General features: G+C 39.8%; 1 protein-coding gene across 13 annotated transcripts in view; it reads left to right on the top strand.

Moving 5' to 3' along the window:
* The window catches only part of LOC124622653 (protein polybromo-1), a 336,599-nt gene that overhangs the window by 164,782 nt on the left and 149,960 nt on the right, over positions 1–21,857 (top strand). The window lies entirely within an intron of this gene.

Genomic DNA, 21,857 nt, shown 5'->3' with positions numbered 1-21,857 from the left:
TCTAAGTAAACAGAGAAGTGGCAGTAGCATTGACCATACAATTGAAATTGAAAAGTAACTGTACAAAGAAGCCATACATAGCTTCAGGAACTGATTCTTAGATGTATTTGAAGACACTATCCGATATGTACCTTGTACTTGACCCAGTTATTCTTACATTGCTTTATTAGTCATAATCTTATAGTTTTCCTGAGCTATATACGATGTAACCATTACAGCTTAATATCTGTTAGTTATCTTCCGCCCTGTCGGAAGATGTCACCATTTTCATGAGTCGTTCTGATGTGGCTATCTCACCAGGCTTCCACTATAGATCCACTTTGTTCCAAGAAATGGAGCCCCTGTTTTCTTAGGCCGTCACCAAAATGCACCTGCCTTGCTGTGCAGCTCCGTTATTTACAGATGCTATTTATCACTTCACTACTTCATACTTCTGTTTGACTTATCTTACAGTTTTATTGCAACAAGCATATGCTCCTGTTCTATTGATTTCTTATTATGGGCATGATAAATTTAACTTCTTGTCTTGAATATAATGACATTACGTTGTGGTTAACTTGTGAACATGAGGTTCGCTACAATTTCCGAGAGCCTGTTTTTGTTACATATAATTCTGCATTTCCACACTGTTATATATATTTGTGGTGTCACCGCCAGACACCACAATTGCTAGGTGGTAGACTTTAAATCGGCCGCAGTCCGTTAGTATACGTTGGACCCGCGTGTCGCCACTATCAGTGATTGCAGACCGAGCGCCGCCACACGGCAGATCTAGAGAGACTTTCTAGCACTCGCCCCAGTTGTACAACCGACTTTGCTAGCGATGGTTCACTGACAAAATACGCTTTCATTTGCCGAGACGGTAGTTAGCATAGCCTTCAGCTACGTCATTAGCTACGACCTAGCAAGGCGCCATTACCAGTTACTATTGATACTGAATCATGTACCGTCAAGAGCGACGTTCACCATTAATGGATTAAAGTTGAGTATTCCACCAGCTACGTTCGTTTTTCTAAATTCTAATTTCCTTGTCCTGTTCCAGACCTCACGCCAGCCTGTATGAGCTAAAACGCGTGCCTTTCGGCTTCCTCTAGTAACACGGTGTTGGCTCTCCTGCCAACCACAACAATATTCACATTAAATTACATTACATGTAGCATGTACAAATGGAATCCATTACTTCTGAAATAGTATGACAACTGTTTCAGCATTGAGTGTGCCAAGGCATTGATTTTTGACAACTAGTGATCCTAACTGTGCATCCTCAACCATGATGTGCATGGATGTTTTAGGCATCCTCACAGATCTAGTTCAAGCTAGACTGTTACTACAGTCCAATATTATACCATCACACTTTTTAACAAAATAATTTTTTAAAAAATCTGTTTGGTTGTAATATTATTTTCTGTTTTATTTCAAGTTGTTTCTACTCATTTTAGCTTATCTAATTGGCTCTCTTGTATGTCATTTATTATATCTTTGACTATGTAAGGATTGTAGTAGAGGTCGCGAATCATTGACTTTGATTCACTGGGAGAATTTTAGGAAAGTGTAGTAAATTTGTAAGGGAGACCACATAGAGGACATAAGTGCGACTTGTTGAGTACTGTTCGAATGTTTGGGATTCGCACCAAGTCAGATTAAAGGAAGGCATAGAAGCAATTCAGAGGTGAGCTGATAGATTTGTCAATGGTAGGTTCGAACAATACCCAAGTATCATGAAGATGCTTTGGGAAGTCACATAGAATCACTGGAGGTAAGGTGATGTTCATGTAGGGGAACATTATTGAGAAATGCAGAACAGTTCTTCTTCCGATAATGTACATTTTACGTAAGGACCACAAAGATAAGATGAGGGCTTGTATGGAGGCAAATATTCATTTCTCCCTTGCTCCATTTGCAAGTGGAAAAAAAGGGAAATGACTAGTAGTGGCACAGGGTACCCTCCAACATGCGCTGTATGGTGGCTTGCGGAGTATGTATGTGTATGTAGATGAAGATCGTAATATGACTGCATTTGGCCATACTCGAGTAACATTTTAGCTTATGATGATTGTAAACACATTCTTTCATAACTTGTATTTTATTTTTGCCATCTATATAGATCTTACGTTTACATTGTACTACACCAGTTAATCATTGCAAATATGTCTTCTGTTTTGATTATTGACTGACTAATAGCTCTGTTACATTGTTAACAATGTTACCTTACGATACATGTTTTATCTTCGTCTTCTTCCATTGGCACTACATCCCAAGATGGGATACATGTTTCATGCTACGTTTAAGGTTTAACTAATGCCAGTATGCATTTTTTCTCCATATACTTAGCACAAATGTACCTTCGTCAATTTGTTCATGATGTTTTGACATTTAGTTCTTCGCTATTTATGGCTTCTTTGTAAAATTACTCTTTGATATTACTTCTATAATCAGTGCTAGCATCACCTACTGGCCTTAGTTTACTTCTTAGATAGCTTACACAGCAGAGTCAGTTTGGCACTGGTTCTCTTGGAACAGACAATGGAACTGTCAAATATGCCTGTATGAGATAAGATTTGTAATGTATTCAGTCCATGTGCTCAGTTTTTTGAACCTTTTACTAAAGTTTGATCTAGATGTAAGTATGATAATTGAAAACTCTGTATATGGATCACTAACATGCATACTTAAACATTAGTGTGTATATATAATTGATATAGTTAATTCCTTTGTACACTTTTCCCACTGCTTCTGCCTGGTGATGAAATTTTGAAATGCGTAACACTTGTGCAATCAAGACCTTTCCATATTTCAAAGTTGTGCCAAGTCTGAATGAATGTCCGCCTCTACCATGAACGTATTTCACCATCAAGTAATGTAACTAATACTTCCCAACCTTGAAGTGTATATACTATTTCGCTGGGGAAGCAAACTAATAAGGAGGAAATAAATGACAGAGCAGGGCAGTGACATTACAAGAACACACGAGTTTGAACACAGTCACAAGATTTTTCCAGAGACAGATGCTGACCAGTGTCATTCACAGTGGCACAAAACCAACATGTAATAGTCCAAAGCACCCTCTTCGCACCAGCCATGGATCAGCAGTCACGTAGCGTACAGTGCACTCTGGAGCGACTTGGGCCGAGAGCTTCGATTTGATCATCCAACAACTAGTTCCATCCCCCAACTGCTGCCCCGGTGTCCTAAATGGGATATGGCAGACTCTCCCCTGCGAAAATACGGCTGTCACTAAGTACACACTTCCCACCATGCCCCTGATGTCCACATGGTGACCAGGGAAAATATATGTGCAGCAATGAAATCAACTATCTGTGATCGGCACTAGAATAAAACAGATCCACAACACAACTGAGTGTGTCAAAGGGCTTTGAAACACTGCACACATCTGTTACCACTGTACCATGTACTGTTAATGCTATCTGCTTCTCTTCATCTGTGGTTCTGCCAGTCGCCTCCTTCACTATATCCCATATTGTCTTTATTTTGTCACATGACATGACTGTCTTCATCTTTGATACATTTACTTTGATGTCCATATTACTACCTTCAACATATTGCGGTATGTTTTGTGATGAGCTAAGGCATCATCAGTGTGTTTCTGACTGACAGATACAGTCTCATTTTTGTCTTGCAAGACAACTTTATTCCTTGAATAGGCAGTGGCTTCTTTGTAGACTTTGGTTTAATCTGGGTTACTTTTGGGGAAAGCTTTTTTCAAATAAAATAGTTTGTTTAGTAATGAAAGTGTAGTATTTTTTGTTCATGCTGTGAGCACTGCTCACATCACTCAAGTTTATGTCGTTGGAGAGTGTCCTAAAATAATCAATTTTTGGTGACATGACTACCCTCTTGAACTCAGATTTGTTACATTATTAATCCTGATCAGTATTAACATTTAACAGGAGGAGCTGCATGTCATGGTATGAGAGGCCATTAACTATTGATTTTATTCATTCACTGGAGGCATATGTAGTCAGCCTTACATACCAACCTCTTCTTGGAGGATGGTTAATTTTTACTCATACTTTTCTTCCCTCAGCCCGTGGGGAGCCAGCCCACTCACTACGAGGCAGCAGCATCTTCACCAGACTCCTGTTAGCCCCACTTTTTAATGTTTCTGCTTGACCCTCACAGTTAGTGAAGTGGTCCCAGGACACACAACCCCTCCAGGCAGTCTCCTACTTCATGTCATTGCCAGTCTCCCACAATATGGATGAGAGATTGGACTTATACAGGATAAGCTACCATATTTTATGGTTGTAGTGTGGAAAAGCATATGGTCAGTACAGGATTTGTTACTCAGCATCAGATTAGGCATCTTGTGATTGGGTTCACACCTAAATATGATTTGACAGACAGGGCGGGCAGCAGTTGTGTTTGTTTGCTTGTGATGCTGTTGCCGTGGTGTGTGGTAAGGTGTCAAAGTTGAGTGGCTGTAGGAAGAATCAAGATGACTTAGGCAAAATTTCTAGTTGGCGTGATGAATGACAGCTAGCTCTGAATGTAGAAAAATTTAGAAAAATTTAATGCAGTGAGTAGGAAGAACAAACCTGTAATGTTTGGGTACAGTATTAGCGGGGTCCTGCTTGACACATTCAAGGCATTTTAAACATTGTCACGTAATGTTGCAAAGCAATATGAAATGGAATGAGCATGTGAGAACTGTGGTAGGGAAAATGAATGGTCGACTTTGGTTTATTGGGAGAATTTTAGGAAAGTGTTGTTTACCTGTAAAGGAGACTACATATAGGCTGCTAGTATGGCCTGTGCTTGAGTACTGTGTGTGTGTGTGTGTGTGTGTGTGTGTGTGTTTTGGGGATCTGCACCTTGTCAGATTGAAGGAAGACATCGAAGCAATTCAGAAGTGGGCTGCTACATTTGTTACTTATAGGTTCGGACAACATGTAAGCATTACATAGATGCTTCGGGAACTCAAATGAGAATCCCTAGAGGGAAGGTGATATTCTTTATGAGGAAAACTGTTGAGAAAATTTAGGGAAGGAGCATTTGAAGCTGACTGCCGAGTGATTCTATTGCTGCCAACATACATTGCGTGTAAGGCCCATGAAGATAAGAGATGAGAAATTAGGGCTCATACGGAGGCATATAGGCAGTAATTTTTCCTTCAATTTATTTGTGACTGGAATAGGAAGGGAAATGACTAGTAGTGGTACAGGGTATTCTCCACCATGCACTCTGTTGGATTGTGGAGTATAGATGTAGGCGTAAATGCAGATGGGTAGATTCAGCCCAAGAATCTCATCTCTCAGGATAAAGGGGAAATTTTTCAGTTACTCTATAATCAGTGCCTAAGCACAAACCAAGGAAGCCAAGGAGGACTTGTTTTATGAACATTTTGAAAAAGACCATAATGTAAAAATAGGGTGGAAAGGAAACAGATATTTATACCAACAGTTGAACCCCACAGGACACACACCATAAACAATAATAATGGAAAAATCTTACTTACAACATCCCAAAAAATGGTTGTGGGTTCCTCACTGTTCCTGCACAAAAATGTATCCAAAGGAGCATGGAAGTCACCAAGTTGATAGAATTTTTAACCTTAAATATGTGTTGATCGATGAGACATAAAAGCCAGATCTCTTGGGAGAGTCTCAGAGGCTCAAATAAAATTTTGGTTTGCTCAAAGTACAAGGGCTGCACTTTCAACCAGGGAGTTGCTGTAGGAAAGCAAATCTCTTCAGTTTGCCGTGTTAGGAGGCAATTGGACATTGGACAACCAAAGGTAGTTGATTGTAATGTAACGTATTTCATGCTATATATTAGGTTTCCTAATTAGTATGTATAAATAAGAAAGAAAACAGGACTTCTTGAAATGTAAAATCCTTGGGAATTGTGCAACACTGCAACAGTACCATGCACTGCAGTTTGTATTAGAATGAGAAGAATGATGCCTGATCCACTTGGTATATTAGATGATGTAAGGCAAGGACATGTTCCTGTTCAATTTTGCCTTGGAGAAGGTAATGAGGAACCCAAACCCATGGAGTAAGGGAATGATCCTTAATAAATTGGTGCAGATACTCAGTCACGCTGAAGACATAGATAGTCACAAGAACTTGGAAGGCAATGAAGGAGACATTCATCATGTTTGAGCAAGCCAGTAGAAATATGGGACTGAATATCATCCAGCAGAAAACAAAATAAATGGCTGCTCTGAAAGAACATAGGAGAACATACCACCCTCGGTAAGGTTGGGCAGTTTTGCTTTTGAGATAGTTGGGCACTTTAAATATCTGGGTCAGCAGCTGCTCCTTCAAATGACACATCTTACAAAATTAACCGGAGTTTAACAGCAGCCAGCAGAAACTACTTTGCATTCAAGAAACTATTTTCCCTTAAGGCTCCTAACTTTTATCACCAAATTTATGATTTATATAGTGCTTCCAAGACCAGGGCTTGTATGTGCCACGGAAACTTGGCCGTTAACATCAAAATATATTGGTATGTTAGATGCCTTTGAGGGAAAGGTACTTCAATGAAATGTTGGCCCAACCTGTGAAAGAGGAAAATTTAGGAGGAGGTACAATCATCATCTGTAAGGGCCCACACCCCCTGGTGTGAAGGATGGAGTAAACTCCACTGCAATTGTGGCTGCCAACTGCCCACAGTGGTTCCCGGCTTCTCTCTCTGTGGTGACAGCTGTGCTGATGCCACTTTCATTACTGAATGTTTTGTGGAACACGTTTCTGAAACAACCACATACAGTAATTACCATCGTAATTTGCTGACCTGGAAATGCCTGGCTGAGCAAACAGCCAAATTATTTATCATTCGGTGCACAAGGCCTCGAGTCTTACAGTGAGCCATTTAGTGAATGGCTGTTCTAGAGCAGTTCAGCAGTGTGTCAAGACCCAGGCCTCGAACCTGATAAAATCCACGATCGAATGGGGGGGTGGGTGGGGGGGAGTACCTGTCACTGGGGCATGATGTGGCCCAAGTGACCTCAAAGTAGTCTCCCTCTGTGCTTTGGCCACTTCCTCATGCCTAGTTTCTAGTTGCCTCCCTTTTTATCTCATTTTTAGCCACCTGACTTACACTACTGTCATGCTAATCTTAAATGACGACTACTAGGTCAAAGACCCTGAAGCTGATGATCCTCCTCTTCTCATTTCATATTGTTTTATGTGAATTTCCAGTGAAATGAGGGACTGATGACCAAGATGTTTAGTTGAGATGGGTGGGACATGTGACAGGGACGAGTCATATGAAAATATCTAAAAGGGTATTTAATAGAAATCCAAGGATTTAAAGCTCTGCAGAAAATGATATGTAGTGGATTTAAAGCTTGATGCTGATGCAGTCTTTACCAGTTCACATCCTATATTGTACCCAGGGTCTGCGTCAGTAGTACTGCCTGGCAAGACTGCTACAGTGAAATCCCTATTTTACATTTTAGTGCGATCCAGACTTGAAAAACACAAAATAGAAGAGAATGAGGAGTCGCGGAAAATGTTAAAACCCACAAAAATTTGAGAACACACACATATTTGGCATATATGATTAAAAATTGCAATCCTCTCCAATACTTCGTATAACTATGTCTAAGTGAAGAAGATTAAATGTACAATACAATGTTTATAAAATAATATGTGGTAATGGATTTCATCAGTTCTTAAAAAATCACAGGTTTGTAGCAGCGAGTAAAAACACATCAAAAAATTGAAATTGGTATCTGGGTACAAGATAATCGAGAAATTTTTTGACATGCGAAGACCGCAAATTGTACTTTGAAAACACGCATTTTTGAGGGATCACCCTTTGTCTTCACCCAGAAAAAGCAGAAATTGAAGAATATGTTGAATTAAACCAAAAAACATCACAGCAGCTAAGTGTTAAACCATAAGCGGACATATGCCTAATGAAAAATTTTGTCACCATTGCTATTATTGTTTAATGCTTTTCTTATGAGCCGCACTTCATATGCTCATCATTGTTAGTGTTATTTTAGGCTTGATGAGAGAAAGACAAGCATGAAAAAATTACCGTATTTACTCAAATCTAAGTCGCAATTTTTTTCCGTTTTTGTAATCCAAAAAACCACCTGCGGCTTAGAATCGAGTGCAAAGCAAGCAGAAGTTCAAAAAATGTTGGTGGGTGCTGCCACAACTAACTTCTGCTGTCGAATATATGTAGTGCTACACCGGCATGCCTTGTAGGCACAAAGATAAATATTGGCACCAAAGCCTCTGCGTCAGTAAATAAACTAAAAAAAAAAAAAAAAAAAAAAATAAAAATAAAAAAAAAAATGGTGGAAGACGAGCTTTTTTCCCCGCCCTGAATTTTGACCACTGCATTTTCATACATTATCCAACGAAGTAAATACAAATTACGTATTGTTCATCTTCGAATGTAGCAGCATTTCAATGTACTACGAAAATCCGACTGGCAAGACTGTTTGGGATGTTTGTCAATATGGCCAACTCTACATTCTGAATTTTTTTCATACCTGTGAGAAGAGATGGTTGCTAATAGGAACTTTTATGGAGTATTCTCTTCACCATAAGAATAATACGAATATAAACATTTTGCCGTGTATTGTTTCGTGTTTGCTGCTATCTCATTTAAATCCTGTCTGCCTAATAAACTACGAAACTAGAGTGCGACAACAGCAAACGCAGAAGAATATACATATCATGTCATGTTTATATTCGTATTATTCTTATGCCTAATAGTGATAGTCAGAAATGAAGCACGGCAATTGACTAGATTTTTAAATCTAAGATGACTCTAATTTCTGTGCAGAATTTAATGTAGTAAAGAGACGTCTGCAAAGATTTTCAAACAGAGAAAAGTTTTCGCTAAACTCTCGTTCAGAACATCTTCTATCATACACAGTCTATTATTTCGTTCTTGTTGATCAATATCAAAGAAAGCAGCAGTGTAAGTAACAACAAATAGCAGTCTCTTGCCATTTTTTCGCTTATGAGACAATTCCTCCCTCTCTCTCTCTCTCTCTCTCTCTCTCTCTTTTTTTAAGCGGCAGTAGCGCGCACAAAAGCAAGCCATGCTGCGAGCTGCGACAGGCCGTAAACACGCACTATCAGAATGCAACAAACGATGTACGACACAGTACAGTAATACATTTTCAGCTTAGAGTGACGTAAACACCTATAACAAAGAGTCACTCATTCGACCTAAATTGTCTCTCATATTACAATGGACCAACTTTGTTTCGATTTGGAGATACGGCCTAAAACTTTTCTCTCCCCTTGAATTTCGAGTCTCAAATTTCAGGTGTGGCTTAGATTCGGGAAATTTTTTTTTTCCTCGATTTCGAGTCTCATTTTTCAGGTGTGGCTTAGATTCGGGTGCGGCTTAGATTCGAGTAAATACGGTAGTTTACTTCCTTAGCTGACATTATAAGCTTATTAGAAGTCGGCTCTGTGAATTTCTGTACATAGTGTGAAAAGTAAATTTGAAAGAAAACTCAGGTGCTACAGTTTGGTTTCATGCCTTCTATCACTAGTGCCAATCTTTACAATCTACAGAGTGTGGTGTGGTATGTGCGGTACAAAGTATATATATGAGTAGCTTATGTAGTTGTTGCAACTGTATCATGTCAGATTTTAGCACAAAAGTCTCTAAAATGTGCTATCGCAAAAGCGTTTTTCTGTTTCTGCACATCTGTGTTGTAATGCATCATCTGCATGAAAAATATATTTCCAGCACTTCACAAAATGCTTTCACCCCTACCTGCACTTTGGTCGTTGAAGAGCCACTCCCCTCGCCACACACGCAATAGGCGAGATCATTTTGTGATCCAGCATGTTCTTTGAGACTCAGCGTTCGAATTTAAAACATTGACGATCGATATTTTTGCTCAATACAGTACATTGGAAATACATGCAAAAAGATAAGACTTAGTTATAAATGGCACAAGAAAAGGTGGTGGCTGGGCCCTTAAGTCAAGTATTGGCTCTGTCCAGAACACTTTGTGTTGACTGTCGTGATTTTCCATTACCACTGCAACCTAACAGTCATAATAGTGTTGTGAGCTAAATGTTGCAAGTTGTGTTGGCAACACCTAGCATGGATTATTTCAGCATTTCCTCTCTCACATCTCCCCTCCCCACAATTGTTTAAAATATCCCTTAGCTCTGGCTCCAACTCCGTTGCAAACCATTTGGCTTCCATGCCACTTATAACTAGTTCAATCACATCAAACCTGAATAGGAAGAAAATGGGACAAAGTCAAAGTGAGATTTCGAGTAAGAACTTGGAATTGAGGTAAACTTTACTAGGAAGAATTGTAAGATCGGGGAATTTTTAGCATTGAGCTCATGGGTTTTTCACAAGGACTATGAATTTCTGGTGTAGAATCGCGAAAATGTAAAATCGGGAAACTCAAAATCAAAGTTCCATTGTATAACCCTGTCTTCTGTGAAGTGATCCTAAATCCTCTGTGACCTGCACCAGACCATAACTTGGCTCCAAGAAAAAAATGGCGATCGTAGTTCATCCTGTGAAAGTTGGCCTACACTTCAAGCGTGATAGCTGCCTAACAACAAAACTTTCTTTCTCTGTACTGACTTCCTTAAGAGTTCTACTTTTCAGTTTACTGCTGAAGGTTTATGTGTGCTTACTATATCGACATCTGCTGGAGGCCCATTATGTCGATTGATTTGTATATTCTCTCTTCACCAGGAATTTTCTTTCGAATGTTAAAGTTGACATCATAGAAAATAAGTATTTTAGTTGCCAAACTTGTCGTTTCAAATAGCCAATCTAGATTGGTAATAATGTGAACAGTGTTTGAATAATTTGGTTGATGAGTTCATTTTCAGTGGTGGCTATGTTGCAGAAATTACTGTTCTGTTTAATGAGGCCATTCATCTGGTCTGTAGGATATGTGTAGGACATGCTCCTCCCTTGACTTCATAGTTTTTATAAGTCTTTTAATGTTCTGTCCATGACTGTGACTTTTTGCAAGCCATTGTGCATTCGTCCCAGAAGATAATTTTAGCTTGCTTTAGAAGTTCATCCCATTCAGATGCTCTTGAGAATTTACATGCTGGGAATTGATTCAGACTGTATTCAACGATAGTTGTAGGGCGTAATGGGCAGATAGGTCGTTGTCCTTCCATAAGTGTGGCTGCAATGCTAGATGATGACAGTAAATCCACCAGCAATAGATTTATTACAAATGTTTTCCCGGTGCCATGTGGCGCATCCAAGTAAATGGTTCCATGAGTGTTTTTATCGATGTGGTTCATAATAACATTGTAAATTTCATTTTGTCATTGAGGAGTGGTTTGTTGTAAGCAATGTATTGACATAGTTTGTTGATGTAGCTTCTTCCTTTGGAATTTCAAAGTGTAGCATACTGAAAGCATCTTTTCGTGGTGCTTGTATCCCAAGTTGTACTAGGGTCTGACTGTTTATTACTAAGCATTTGTCTTCTAGGTGAATTTTTTAAATTTATTTACGCATGAAGTTCTGTAGGAGCAAATCTCAAAACTCATGGAACGTGTCAGTACGTGAAATTACAACATAAAAGTAATAACAGATAAAAATAAATGTTCATGAACCTGAAAAAAGTCAGTCCATAAGTTTAAGTAAACACTATCACCAGTACAATAAGAATCAGCTTAATTTTTCAAGGAACTCCTTGACAGAATAGTAGGAGTGACCCATGAGGAAACTCTCCAGTTTTGATTTGAAAGCACATGGATTACTGCTAAGATTTTTGAATTTGAGTGGCAGCTTATTGAAAATGGATGCAGGAATATACTGCACACCTTTTTGCACAACAGTTAAGGAAGTCTGATCCAAATGCAGGTTTGATTTCTGCCAAGTATTAACCCGAGTGAAAGCTGCTTATTCTTGGGCATAAACTATCATTGTTAACAAGAAACGACAATAAAGAATATACATATTGAGAGGCCAATGTCAAAATACCCAGACTCTTGAACAGAGGTTGACAAGAGGTTCATGAACTCTCACCGCTTATTGCCCAAACCTCCCATTTCTGAGCCAAAAATATCCTTGTAGAATGGGAAGAGTTACCCCAAAATATTGTACCATACGACATAAGCGAATGAAAATAAGCAAAGTAGACTAATTTTCATGTCGAAGTATCACTCACTTTTGATAACGTTCGAATAGTAAAAATGGCAGTATTAAGACGTTGAACAAGATCCTGAACGTGGGCTTTCCATGACAGCTTACTATCTATCTGAACACCTAGAAATTTGAACTGTTCAGTTTCATTAATCATATGCCCGTTCTGTGAAATTAAAAATCAGGTTTTGTTGAATTGTGTGTTAGAAACTGTAAAAAACTGAGTCTTACTGTTATTTAACGTTAGTTTATTTTCTACAAGCCATGAACTGAAGGTCATGTGCTGCACTGTTTGAAACCGAGCAAGTGTTACACACTACACCCTTTACTATCAAGCTAGTGTCATCAGCAAACAGAAATATTTTAGAGTTACCCGTCATACTAGAGGGCATATCATTTATATAAATAAGGAACAGGATTGGCCCCAACACTGATCCCTGGGGCACCCCCCACTTGACAGTACCCCGCTCAGATCCCACATCACAGCTGTTATCAACATTGTAAATAATGACCTTTTGCTGCCTGTTGCTAAAGTAAGAGGTGAACCAATTGGGAGCTACTCCTGTATTCCGTAATGGTCCAACTTCTGGAGCAGTATTTTGTGAACAACACAATGAAATGTCTTAGTTAAATCAAAAAATACGCCAAGCGTTCAAAATTTTTTGTTTAGCCCATCCAGTACCTCACAGAGAAAAGAGAATATAGCATTTTGAGTTGTTAAATGACTTCTAAAGCCGAACTGTACATTTGGTAGCAAATCGTATGATAGAAAATGATCAATTATCCTTACATACACAACCATTTCAATAACTTTTGCAAACATTGATGACATAGAAATAGGTCTAAAATTATCTACATTATCCCTTTCTCCCTTTTTATAAAGTGGCTTTACTACTGAGTACTTTAATCGCTCAGGAAACTGACCTTTCCTAAAGGAAAAATTACAAATATGGCTAAATACAGGGCTAACATGTGCAGTACAGTACTTTAATATTCTACTACACACTCCATCATAACCATGAGTCTCTTTAGTCTTCAGTGATTTAATTATTGACTCAATCTCCCTATTGTCTGTATCACAGAGGAATATTTCAGACAAGTGTGTCATTGAAGATGATGTCATTGAATTTGATGGTCAGTTCAGGATGAATGTGTCTGATTTAGTACAGTATGTCATCACTCATACTTTTCTTGAAGGACTCCCATAGCTGTTGTGGATTTGATGGGTTACTTGTTGTTAGACTTATGATGAATAAGTCTCTCATTTGTTTAGCTGAGGCTGTAAGTAAGACTTCGTGTAGTGTTCATTGACTTCGTGTAGTGTTAATTACCAGTGGCTGATATTTTCCAGCAGTTGTAAGCATTGGCATGTTTCTATCTATGTCTGTCATAGATAACCATCAACAGTCTTGAGATCTGTGGAACTTATGGGTCCCCGTATTTCGTGTAACAACATCCGGTAATAGAAACATTCAGTGTTGTTCAGATGTATGGTGTGTACTTGGCCTAGTGTGCCAGTTTTCATGGTTCCTGAAGATAAAGCAAAATGCTCTAAGTTTACTGTTCCAAAATGTAAACAAAAATGTGATTGCAACCTGACTTTACAATGTTTTCACATTTTCTGGAATAAAATGTAAACAGAAGTGAAACTTTAATAGTAAGTCCAAAACACACATGAACGTATATATTTAGTGATTAATTTGTACTCAACTAATTGTTATTACTATCTGCAGTCACTGATCTGAGGCCATTGTAGCACCAATGAATATTTTTCTCTCTTTAGGGATCCACAGCCTCCAATTGCTTAATAAAAGAAAATATGATCCATAGTAGCCTACAACCGATAACATTTTCTTTTATTAACCACTGAATATGTGTGTATATAGGAATCTAAAAAAAGAAGATGGGAAGATACTTCTGATTAGAATGTGCAACAAGAAACATTCAGATTACCTGAGTAGTCAACATGAAATGCTCATCTCAGGGACTGAAAATATTAAGTCTAAATTGACAGAGCCGCCTGACAGATATTTGCCTAAAAAAGTTGGCAGATGGGAAAGACCCACAATGGTTTGACAGCTGTTCCAAGAGCAAAGACAGCAGCATCACAGATCTGGATGAAGCTAAAATTAGCATAAGGAGAGTATGAAATGTTCAGTAAATTCAAAAATAAAATTCTATCTACTGGTGTAACAGAAAATCCTAGGAAGTTTTTGTCTTACATTGTATCAGCAAACAGATCATAGCCATGTGTAGACTGTTTGCGATCATAATAGCATTGAAATGGGGATTGGGTGACAGAAAATAAAATACTGAATTCCTTTTTCCACAAAGTTTCTCTGGTGTCCGGAGGTTCCACCTTTAAATTTTTGTGCAAATGTTAAAAGATGTTGAAATAAATAACTGTGAGACAGAAAACCAACAAAATTTTCAGAACAGAAGAAAGATGACAGAACTTGATGGGACACCTATGGAATCTTCATGGAGTACAAAAGAACTTGCTCCTCTTGTAAAAGCTGTGTGCATAGGTCTCTGGTGGAGGGAAAAATTCCTAGTTCCTAGTCGTTGGCAAAATGTACTGCTCGTTCCTGGTTTCAAGAAGGATACTCAGACACTCACACAAAACTGTGGGCCTATATTGCTCACATCAGTCTGTTGCAGAATTTTGAGACACATTTTACTCTTGCCTGTTGTGACATTTCTGAAGACCAAAAATGTCCTCTGTAGGAATAGATGTGGATTTTGCAAGCAGTGAAATAATGATCGTGTGAAACCCAGCTAACCCCCCCCCCCCCCCCCATATCCCCCACTCCTAAACGATTTGTTGATGTATCTGTTACTATAGCACCTCATAAGAACCTAAAAATGCTGCACGAATTAATTTTTCACCGGCACCTTATACTGTAGACAGATAAAAGGAAACTATCAGAAGGCCGTGAAAAACTGGTTGTCTAACCCCCAAAGAATCAAGCTTTGTTTTTCACCTGAGGAATAGACAGGCATCATGGACACTACAAGTAGATTGGGAGCGAATACTAGTAGAGCACTGCACATCCTTGAAATACTGAGGTGTCTCATTAGAGCATTCACTCACAGGAAACAGTGTATATCTGATAGAGACAACATTGTGTGCAAATTAGCAGTCAGCTTATGGTGTGTGCAACCCAGGAGAGTAAGGAGTACAGCTTTAGCCTTGTGCTACTCAGGTGTGGAGTACACTTACGCTGTGTGGTATAACTCCAGCCATGCCAAACAAGTGGACATACCACTCAATAAGTCTTGCCCATCATCAGACACTGCAGGATGTTTGAGATCAACATTGACTGACAAGTTGTACGGCCTAACTGGTATCGCTCCACTTCACAACATACGTGAAGTGGTTGCCAGAAAGGAAGAAACTAAATTGTTCACACCTACAGCCCACTGTCTTTTTGTATACCAACCAACTTGCCAGCGAGTTAAATCAAGGAAAAGCTTCCTGCATACAACTGAAAGTGTCACTATTGCATCAAAACAAAGCGGAGTAGAAATTTGGCAAGGAAAAAAATTTCCATCTCGGACATAGCTTTCTATCAAGGGGAAAACTTCCCCAGGACACACAGAGGAGTGGGACGTATGGGGATCTCTGAACAGACTATGTTCTGGAGTTGCAAGATCCAAAAGCAACATGAGTAAATGGATACTGCCAGATGAACATGTGCTGTGTGATTGTGTACAGGAGCAGACTGTTACCCTCCTTATGAAGTGTGGGCTATGCTCAAGCACCTGCGCTGTTGATGAGCTCCTGATGGCTACCCCAAAATTAAAAAGTACTTTTAGTGATACCAAGGAACAATGGCAGGGCTGTAGTAATATTTTGTTCCCTTTGGGGTGCCTTTTTAATGCAAATCCCCTTGCCTCCCACCATTGGGATGCTTGTTTTAGCTGAGTCCCCTTGCCTCTCGCTGACCTTGCATGTTTTACTGAAACAAATGTTGGAAATTGTTTTCTGCAATACACATTTCTGCAACCCTGATTCTGAAAGACAATCGTACTCCTCTAAGTGTCTCTGCACTAATCTTTGGACATTCATTGATAGTTTGCTGCCACGTTTTTGCTGGGGTTGTTGATACTTCTAACACATCTCTCTTTTAGCATTCTTCATAGGAAAAAATGTGGAGAAGTCAAAATCAGGCGAACATACAGGCAAATTTTGAGAACCTCCTCAGCCAATCCATTGACCAGTATAATTTTGATTCAAAACTTCTCATGGTATCTGTGAATAATGCACTGGAGATACATTGTGTTGGAATATCATATCCAGTCGTGTTTGAAGTGGGAAACCTTCCAGTAGTATTGGCAAAATATTATCTAAAAATTCGTTGTACATTTGACCATTCACATTTTTGTCGATGAAGTATGGGCTAATCAACTGAGTACAAAAAATAGTGCATCAAACATTGACACTCCACGGGCATTGATGGTCAACTTTGCTTAACCAGTGGGGATTCTCCACTGACCAGTATTTATGCTGATTTAGTTGACCACGATCCATTAAAGTTGATTCATCAGAGAAAAGTGTGTGTGAAATAACATTATTGTTGTGTGAAATAACATTATTGTAGGCTGCTTGTTGTTTTTGTGTCATATTACAACAGTTCAAGCTGTTCTGAAGATTGTCTCCATGTAGTTCTTGGTGTAACAGTAAGTGATGTGGGTGGAATTTGTGTTCATGCAGTATGGGCAGAACACTCATCTGTGAAATCCTGAACCTTGTGTGATTTCCTGAGAACTAATGTGATGATTTTCCGCACCTGCAGCTAAAACATTGACTTTGTCATTTTCATTCATCACAGGCCATGGTCAAACTTTACAGTGTTTCTATATGGGGAGCCACCTGTGTTATCAATGACAACATGATTAACCCTTTACTAATTACACAAACAACAACAACAATCAATGAGAACAAAACAGATTAATGACAAAGGGCACTTCAACATAATACTTCCCTAACAATATAACTTAACTCTTCTGGCCTGAGCAGCTATTCATGACTACTACTGCATATGCTTAAACATAATGAGCTGTTTTCCTTTCCAAAACAGAATACAGGGCTCCTGCCAAATGCCGCAAACTAACACACATTTCCTACAGTTCTCACACTCTGATGTAGTGGAAACCCAATTCAATAGATATAACAAAACAGCAGCTACAGGAAGAATAAAATCAAATGACGGGAGCAACACTTACTTTTAGCACTATTGTAATATCAAATTACGTTCCATTGGGAAAGTGGAATGTGCTCAACGACTTTGACACAACTTTCAAAATGACAGAGAGCAGCAATCCTTTCTAGCTTTATTAAAGCAGATTAAGATTTCATCTAGTAACTGGACATTATCAGTGTATTTCAGAGTTTTTATACCTGTCTTAATACGTTTACACCTGTTCAGCTGGTTCCTGTCACAGTTCCTTCAAGAATACTCCACTCTTGAATGAACTCTACTCAGCCTCGAATGAACTATAACAGGAACCTGAAAAACAGTTGTAGATGTACTAGGGCAAGTATAAAAACTGCAAAATACTACATTGATAATGGCTAGTTACTAGCCGAAATTTGAACTTGCTTTTAATAAAGGTAGAAAGGAAATGATGACTGATTGCTGCTCTCCGTTATTATGAAGAACTATCACAATACTTCTTGAAAAAACTTGGCTTCGCTTCATGAATTGCTACACCAGGTTAACACCTTGCACATTTTTACACAATGAGCCACACTCTTTGGCACATTTGTGTGTCCCCAGAACACTGTCTGAGTTTACTTGCCACATTTCACCCACAAGAACAGAAGTGACAACCTGCTAAAGAAGGCATTTGCTTTATATGGTACTTAGAGGAGGTGGGGTGGGGAGCTCTCATTGCACTCGCCCCACTGTGTTTTGGTGCTGTACATTGATGAAATTGCAACCCTGTAGTGGTCGAACCGTTTGCTCCAGGAATGGTGGCAGTCGAGGTTCCTCTGTCACTGAAACATAGAGGTGATAGACATTTCTGCCACCAAACTGTAGAGACCTGGGGTGGATGACCCCTGCAGTGGAAGGGTTGAGTTGAGATGGTGGGCTATTGTGAAGATGATGACTGGTGGTTACTCATTGAAACATTATTATTAATCATAAATTTTGTTGGAGAACTAATTATAACACTTGCTTTGCTCTGTGGATGCAATGCTCTGCTTGTGTGCTGAAGACAGTGAGTGTGGAGATGCTGATGCAAACAGGTGGCTACCAACCTGCCATGATGCCAACAACAGCCTGCTGTAATGCCAGGCCCTCGGCAGGAATTCGGACATGCAGCATGGCTCAGCATTTCAAGGCATGGCGTGCCAGAAGACATGATAATCTGCCATGATTCTTGTAGAGGAAGGCAGCCTTCAGCAGTGGTGTCCGTGTTTGTGGGTGGAGACATACGGTAACAGTATGCTTGCATGGCCATACGAGATTGAGTGGCTGCGTCACCCTGACCTCAGAAGTGTGCAAGTCAGGACAGAAGGCTGACTGGAGCTGAAGTGAGCCCAGAGGTGACCCATCGGCTGCAAGGCACTAATTCCTCAGCTGTGATGCCACATTAAGATTCCTTTGGCTAAAGTGATGGGTATTTATACTGGTTGTTGCCTGCTTGTTTTGGCGAAGCACTTTTTCCAACCATGTACGCCAAAATAAGTTCTTAGTGTGGATGTATAGTGACTAACCTGCTGCTGGTGCTGGTGCTGCTGCTGCCGCCGCCTTGCCTATCTGCTGTGTCGTCGTCATTGTGGTGCTGGCCCCAAGGCCTGCAATGTGGAAACCTGCCAGTGGCGTTGCTGAGCCTGATGATGTAACATGTCAACTCTGCACTTACCTTCTCCCATGACTTTTTCAAACAGCTGTGGTAGTGCTGCTATTATACACAGTAGTACCGAAAAATAAATGGTGGTGCTACTCCAGGTTGGAGATCGACAAGATCCAACAAAGGGTAGCATGTTTCATCACAGGGTCGTTCAGTTGTTGCAAGAGCATTACGGGTGATCCTCAACAAATTCCATTGGCAGACTGTATGAGAGAGGTTTTATGAATCACAGAGAAGTTTATTGTTGAAATTCCAAGAGTGTGTTCCGGAAAGAGACGGAACAGGGAAAAGGAGGGGGAGGGGGGTTCAGATAGTGTTACCAGAAGTATCACCCGCCACACACCTTCGGGTGGCTTGCGGAATATGGATATAGATACAGGTATAAATGTAGATGTAGATTTGCAGAAGAATTAATTTTGTTTAGGAAGTTTTCAGTTGCTCTTCCTGTACTGTCCAATCCCACATAATTTTTGTTGTTGTTGTTGTTGTTGTTGTTATTAAGACCATCATCAACAGCATCATCATCTATGTCATTACACATACATAAACTTAAGTTTCAGCTTTGCTTTCTTAAGCTGATTTACAAATGGCTCTGAGCACTATGGGACTTAACATCTATGGTCATCAGTCCCCTAGAACTTAGAACTACTTAAACCTAACTAACCTAAGGACATCACACAACACCCAGTCATCACGAGGCAGAGAAAATCCCTGACCCCGCCGGGAATCGAACCCGGGAACCCGGGCATGGGAAGCGAGAACGCTACCGCACGACCACGAGCTGCGGACAAGCTGATTTACATCTGGATACTTCGGCAGCTGTATGCAATAACACCCAAAATAACTATGCAGTCACAATTACCACTGTAGGTGACAGTAATTCATCACACTTTTTGCTGCTACATACCAGCACTGAATTTTGTTAACATCGATAATGTCCAAACATGAAACTCTAACTGCCTAAATTCTTCAGACACACACCATTTCAGAACAAAAGTGTGACAAAAAGTACATGGCACTACAGAGAATATCGTAAGTATTAGGTAAAGTTCCGTGATGTGGCCCTAGACAGGCCAATCTGCCCCGACTGACTACTGTATCATCATCTGCCAGTGGTGACATTGGATGCAGTATGTGGGGAATGTGATCAACACATTGTTCTTCCGTTTGTTTGTCAGGTTTCTTTAACTTGGAACTGCTACTGATCAGTCGAGTGGCTCCTCAGTTGTCCTCATGAGGCCGAGTACACCCAGTACCAGTCCTCCCATCAAGGAAAAATCCCTGGCAGTACTGGGAATTTAACCCATGTCCTCCACATAGCAGTCTGCTGCACTGACCATTCAGTTGTAGCGGTGGACAGTGAAATGTGGGTAATTGTTTTATTAGGCTATAATCATTTGCATGGGAGGAGCGTAAATGAGGATTTCTTCAGCATCTTCCCTATCCTGTAGCACTTATTTTGTTCTAGCAATGTAATTTATTACACCATTTCTTTTTGTTTTTCCTTGAAATGCTTTGTCAGTACTCCACAATTTATTCTCAGATCACTTAATCTGTCACAGGTCTTCAGCTTGAGTTTATTTTACATCTACCTGTTTGTGCATTATTGAGACATCATCATCCTAGTTTTGTAAAGACAATTTCCCATTAACTCTGAATATTGTTTATCTTTATACAGAGTGTTTAATATAAAGTGTCACATATTCCTACAGGAGCTAGTATTCGTCAAAACTAGAGAAAATTTTTCGTTAATGGTATCTCTCAAAATCAATAACCTGTTGAGATATGGGCCATTGAAGATCCACAGTTCACAGACTGCGTTTGATTCATACAGGGTGTACATAAAGTCCAGGAACACTTTCAATTATTTATTGCACAAGAACCAAACATTGTACAGATTTCATACATATGTCATTTTGAAGAGAAACCCTGAAAGGTTTTTTTCATGTATACCGCCACAGTGTAGTTTGGTAATTTGCCGATAGTCAGTGCCAGTCGCAAACATGGCAAGTTCAGGTGCGGAGCGAGCTTTCTGTGTGTTGGAGTTCGACAAGCCACCTTTCACACTAATGGGAAAGTGAACAGGCATAATTGTCGAATCTGGGGTACAAAGCATCCATACGAATGCATTTAATTTGAGCATGATTCCCCAAAGGTAAATGTTTTTTGTGCCTTGTCACGTAGATAACTGTATGGGCCATTCTTCTTCGCCGAGAGCACTGTCACTGAATATTCCTACTTGAACATGTTGCAGCAATGGCTGATGCCTCAAATGCTATTGGGCTCTCCATTCATCTTTCAGCAGGATGGGATTTCACCCCATTTTCATCGTGAAGTTTGTGAGTACCTGAACAAGGAGCTGCCACATCGATAGATCGGCTGTGCTACAGATGGGGACAACTGTTTAAAGAAATGGCCTCCGCGATCACCAGATCTCACTCTGTGTGACTTTCTTCTGTGAGGACACATTAAAGATCTGACTCTACCACTTGATGTAGCAGAGCTCCAGGAGAGATAGAAATCGTTGAGCAATCATGGTGGTGAGGTATCATGATGAATTTCAGTATTGGTGTGTGGGTAGGATTGTTGGTGACAGACTGATTGCGCTGCCATTTTAACTAACAGCTGTGTATCACCAGTTTCTGCTTGATGAATTACCAGGGCAGTTGAAGAATGTTACCTTTGCAGAAAGATGTGACACTGCTTTATGCACAATGGAAACCAGCTCATTTTCCACAGGTTGTATGATGGTACTTCACCGAAATGTTAGAAAAGTGATGGATTGGCTAAGGAAGTCTGAAATGATTGGATTTCTGGCTATGGGGACATTTAAAGGCCACGTGTATGCCCAACCCATTGACAGTGTGCAAGCATTACGGTAGAGTGTGACCAATGCATGT

The sequence above is a fragment of the Schistocerca americana genome, chromosome 7, assembly GCF_021461395.2.
Source record: "Schistocerca americana isolate TAMUIC-IGC-003095 chromosome 7, iqSchAmer2.1, whole genome shotgun sequence".
Classification (NCBI taxonomy): domain Eukaryota; kingdom Metazoa; phylum Arthropoda; class Insecta; order Orthoptera; family Acrididae; genus Schistocerca; species Schistocerca americana.
The sequence above is the reverse complement of the archived record's forward strand: the minus strand, read 5'-3'. Positions and strand labels throughout refer to the sequence as shown.